Source organism: Rhinatrema bivittatum, chromosome 7 (assembly GCF_901001135.1).
Source record: "Rhinatrema bivittatum chromosome 7, aRhiBiv1.1, whole genome shotgun sequence".
Taxonomy (NCBI): Eukaryota; Metazoa; Chordata; class Amphibia; order Gymnophiona; family Rhinatrematidae; genus Rhinatrema; species Rhinatrema bivittatum.
Window position 1 is genome coordinate 196,586,880 of NC_042621.1, and position 6,000 is coordinate 196,592,879.

Consider the following 6,000-nt stretch of genomic DNA (forward strand, 5'->3'; position numbering starts at 1 on the left):
CCAATCCAGTCCTTTGTATATGTTCTCAGACCTTGCCCTTGCTTCCTGTCCTGGCCTTACCCTCAACTCCAGTCTTGTCTTCAGCCCAGGTTGTACCTAGTCCCAGCTCCAAGTCTGTACCTAGTTCTAGCCCCAGCCAGTACCTGCATCCAGTTCCCAGCCTGTGTCTGACCCCAGCATCCAGCCTGTACACAGCTCCCAGTCCATGCCTGCTCCAGTCATGATGTTCTCCAGAAGACAATCCAACTGGCCCCCAGAACCCAAGGGCTCAACCTGAGAGGGAGGGGGCTGGTTAGGCAGAAGACCAGCTCCAGTCTTGCCCTGCAGTCCTGTACTGCTTCTGGGGGGTGGGGGGTGCTCCCTGACTTCAGCCCACTGTTCCGTGACAGATGTAACTTGGATCAGATTTACTCATAGAAAGTGAAATTTATTTAATAATCACAGTAAACTTTGATTTATAACACCTACATTTGTGCTCTGTCTGTTCCCTGCCGCACCATCACAGCAAGGGGTTTAGTAACACACAAGGGATGGGGATTCCATTTATATGCCTGGGTCCTGAAGGGCATCTTTCTCTCCAATAGAAAAGAACCCATCCCTAGGGACAAAAGGACTGTGAAAGTGAACCTTTTGGAATTAGCCTGGGGTGGTACTATGTTGTACTATTTTGTTTTTTTTATGGCCCCATCCATACTGAATTGGGGTTACACAGTTATAATTCAAATTTGATTAAGTGCTTCACACTGTGAACCCTGAAGTATATTACAATAAAATCCACAATAGCAATTTACTTAACCCACAAAAACACAAAGAAAAAAAAGATGTAATACAAATTATTTTCTTAAAACCCCCTAAATACCAATCCCCTCACATACAGTAATCAAATACTAAACCCCTAAAACTCACATCTCCACCCCTCCCCTCCCAATGCAACATAAGTAATCATGTTACAAGTATAGGACTACCAGTCTTATTTGTTGTCCTCATGAAACTAGCATAGTTTTCATTTCCTAACTTTCATCCCCAGTGTAGTCTTAACGTTGTCCTGTAGAATGCATTAGAATCCATAGCTCATTAAGACATGGAGTTAGACTGGGGACATTGTGAAGCCCATCTTAAACATGTAATTCTGAACATGTATAAAAAAAAGATGCAAGGGGGAAGAGCTATGGAAATTAGACATTTGGGACTACGCTTTCAAAATATTCTTTTTCTTGCCATAGGCGCGGAATAGGAGAAAACCTTTTGAAACTAAGCCCCTGAGTATTATGATTATCATTCCCCTTTTTCCTATAGGTAGGCTGAGCTGAGCTCTTTGCCTCTCTCTCTCTCTCTCTCTCTCTCTCTCTCCTGCAGCAACTGTTGCCAGGCACCTCAGGCAGATTTCCTTTACTAGAATGACCTTACAAAAATATGCAATTATTTAATCCCATTCCTATTGTTTTATGCAGCACATTTAAAGATAGTATCATCATTAGATTTTGATTACTAGTTGGGTTGTTTATTTTTAATAACTGAAATTTTTGATATAAATATTCTAACCTCTATATTATAAAAGGAAACAAAATGAAAAATTCAGAAAGACAGAGAAAGAAATGAGTAACTTAAGCACATTATATATGTATGGGTATGAAGTAATGTATAGCCTTTAGGTTTTATTATATATATATATCTCAGTTTGCACAGCTGGACTCTATAAATGTGATCCTTATATATTTTATATCCATGTAGTCAATATTCAATTTAGCATTTTTTCAGTTTTTCAGTGTTCAAGCTTAAATTTAAGCAATTAAGTTTTCCATCAAGTAGAAACTATAATTCTCTAATTCTGTAAATATTTAACAGTTAATCAAATGTAACTGTAATGCACTTCATTCACTGCATTGCCTGTTGACTCTGATATTAACTACATATGGGTGGTAGTATTGAAAAATAAATAAAAAGGCTAACCAAAAGATAGCCACTGTTTTTTTAATGTAAAATATATAAATATGTGAATTTAATGTAAGTGTTATAAATACAGAAAACATACATTAGATTGAAAAAGGACAAAGAATAACAGAAAGCCGATAAAAACAACTTTTAAAATCGTGCCGATGCAGTAAAGTGCGCTCAGGCTGAGCGCACTGTTAGCTCCCATTTGGTCGCGCGTTTTCAATGCGCTATTTTTACCCCTTATACAGTAAGGAGTAATAGCGCATGGAAAACGCACGGCCAACCCCCCCAAAACTAATAGCACCCGCAACATGCAAATGCCTGTTGATGGGCCTATTAGTTATTCCTGCGCGAATCAGAAAGTAAAATGTGCAGCCAAGCCGCACATTTTACTCTCAGAAATTAACTCCTGCCAAAGGTAGGCGATAATTTCGGCCGGCACTGAGGAAGTGTACAGAAAAGCTGAAAAAACTGCTTTTCTGTACACCCTCTGACTTAATATCATAACGATATTAAGTTGGAGGCCCCAAAAATTAAAAAAAATTTAAAAAAAAAAAATTTAAAAATCTGCCCGCGGCCTGCGGGTTGGAAGACGGACACTTAATTATGCTGGCATCCATTTTCCGAACCCGTGGTTGTCAGCGGGTTCGAGAACCGACGCTGGTAAAATTGAGCGTCAGCTGTCAAACCCGCTGACAGCCGCCGCTTCTGTCAAAAAGGAGGTGTTAGGGATGCGCTAGTGTCCCTTGCGCCTCCTTTTACCGTGGGCCCTCATTTGTATTTTTGTTTTTCTGAATCGCGCGCCCAGGAGAGTGGCCTGGGCACGCGCCAGGAGAGCGAGCACTCACCCTCTCTCCGGCGGGTTTTTCTGTATCGGCCCCATGGTTTAGTGACAGGGTTAATTCAACGAAGGTATTTAGAGAACAGACATTTAACAGAGAAGACAAACCAAAACTCACCAGAAAACAAAAAGCAAACCAGACAAATTCAATCATGTCTGTGAGACATGACACAAGGAGTGTCAATAGTCCTTCAGATTGCTTACACCATTTACTTTCATGACTGTAACATAGTGAATGACAAATTAAAGTGTGTCAACGAGATACAGCAAAAGGAATTCCAATAGCCCTTCAGATTGTTCACTGTACAATGGTTAACACATACTTGTATATTCATCACTGAATTTTGTGCACAAGTGTCATCCTTGGACAGAGAAGAAATATAATCTTGAAGTCCTGTTAGAAAAAGTTGTCTGGAATCACGGCACTCATTCCAGACAGCCACTGACACCGCTGGAACCATCTTTGTGGCAGAGATGCTGCCACCATGCTTCAGTCAATCTCAGCTCTCCAGGCCCTTCCACAGCAGTAACACTACCAACTATCAGATGCTGCCATCCTCCTCCTGCACAGGACCTTCTTGTGCACATACAATGTGCTCAAACTCTTAAAGGGGCTATGGTGGGAAAGGTCCCTGAGGTTGCTTTTGATGACATCACGGCTCCCTCCTATAAGAGGCTTCCTAGAAATGCTTACCAATGCCTCAGCAACAGGTCCTTCTACCGTGTGTAGTGCATGTTACTAGTTTCTGCCTCCTCTCTCCAGCCTGCCTTGCCTCATCCAGCCCAGCCTTGCCTCATCTCTCTGGACTACCCTGTCTCTTCATATCCAGCTCTCTTGCCTACCTGCCCATTCTGCTGTGTCAGTCCCTCCTGTCTCTTCCTTGTCTCCTCTTTGGACTAACCACTGGGTTGACCCCCCTTGCCTGGATACTGACTATGCCTGTTTGCCACCTGCCTTTAACCCATTGCCTGGACAGTGACCTCCTTTGCTTGCCGCCTGCCTCAGACCCTTGTTTGGCCCTGGACCTTTGTCTATGCCATTCTTTGAGAGACTCTCGCCTAAGTCTTGTCAGTCGCCGGAAACCAAAGGCTCAACCTGCGGGGAAAGGAACTAGTAAAGGAGAAGCCCTAGTCTAGTCTCCTGCCAGAAAACCTCTGCCAGCTGTTGGTGAGGACCAACGGGGCTCACCCCATAGGCTGAGTCAACCTCGCCACAGCAGCAAGGGTCCACACCCATCACACAAATATGAATGAAATGAATTAAGTGTGTTGTGAGGGATAACCAGTTAATGACGGTCACAAATCAAATCGATAATTAACAAGTGTAAGAAATGAATATTCTGATAACATTTTTTTTAATAAAAAATATCAAATCAATATAAAAAATTATAGACTATAAATCTGGTATATTAATATTAATCCTTCTCAGCTATTTCAAATTCATGAAGCTCCTGCGTGGCCCACTTGCATGCATTTGGGGCCATATTTTCACGTGCAAGATTTTTAAAATCTACCTCTAAGAACCTCATTTGAATTATTCCCTTATGCCGGCATGTCGATAAAACATGGCCATGATGGGTAATTTTAACAGTCTTTACTGGTTTTCTATTGTTCTTTGTCCTTTTTTCAATATAATGTATGTTTTTAAGGTGGATTGCTCAAACTGTCTTCCTTACACATTTATACCTTATATATATTTTTATATTTATTTTTATACATTTCTGAATTTATAACATCTATAATAAATTCAATTATTTTTTAGTAAATTTGTATTTATACTTTATAGGAGTAATTTTCAAAAGGATTTATTGCATAAAAGTAGCATATATCATAGCAATTTTCAAAAGCCCAGTTGGGTGTGTAAAGTACATTTACGTGCGTAAAACCCAGGTTTAAGCAGATAGATCCTTTTGAAAATGACTCCCAAGATGTTTTTATATCTGCTCCTTTAAAAGCATGGCCCACCTTTAGGTTAGTCCTCTATTTATTTTGAACACTACCATTTATATCTTGTTGCTGCCTACCTGACCTATGGAGCTTTCTGCCTTTCCTGCCTGTCATTGCCTGTTGACTCTTACAGTCCTTGCTAAAATGCGTCTGCTCACTGTTCTCCTGCAAAATATCCTTTTTTCTCCACAATATTCTGATATTGGTGCCAATACAGAAATAAACCTGTCACAGCTGTTTCCAGCTTCATTATATATTATGTGGGCTGCGAGATGCACAATATTTGACCTTCCCTTTTTGTTGCTTGTTCACACTTTCCTCTCCTTGAATATTACAATAAAAATACTGTACACTTTATACTTGTTGATGTACGTGAATGCACTACTCCCATAAGTTGCATATAGTATCTTAATTCTTAATTAATGTTTTATTAATGACAAAACTTTTTTTTTTTTTTTTTTTGCACAAAGGACCTACTCTGAAGAAATTGATTTACTTTCATTCCTCTGTTGCTATGGAAACTTTGACTGTCCCTAGAGGAAGGATGAATTTACATTTAAATAGAGATTTTTTTTTAAAGGTAAAGACATGGACGATAGTTAAATATAATTTTTCTTAGTAAGAACATACTGTTCTTCATGAAAGAATGTAGATGCTTGGTACAGATACTGAGGTAGGATAATCCCTATTAATATTAAGTACATGGTTAATGTTTACCTTTATAGCAGAACAAACTACATGATATATATTTCAAATCTTTTTGTGTACATTTTAATGAGGACATAAAGTAATATATTTAATTGAAACAAATGTACATTAAAATGTCATTCTTAAATAACTGAATTATAAATAATTCTCTAATCCATCTTGAGTATTATTTGTAAAGGCAAGATACAAATCCAACCTTCTCCACCCCTGCCCTGAAAAAGTAGGGAGGTATTAAAAAAATATTAAATGCCCTGATCTACAACAATATTTTTTAAAGTTTGATTTCTCACAGTTTTAAACTGGAATCTACAAACATGGAGCCAACACACTAAGCTGTGCTAAATTTGGAAAGTTACCATGACAGAACTTCCAAATTAAGTATCTACAATAAATACAGGTTTACCTTAGTATGCCCACAAAAAATTATGATAATAAGACCCACAGCTATTTTCCCATGGTAACAGATATTGGTCACATGGCAATGCTAACCACAGTGGTATGATAACACTGCTACATCAGAGAAATGATAATGCCACTTCTCTCCCCACCACCACAAACAGACACACATA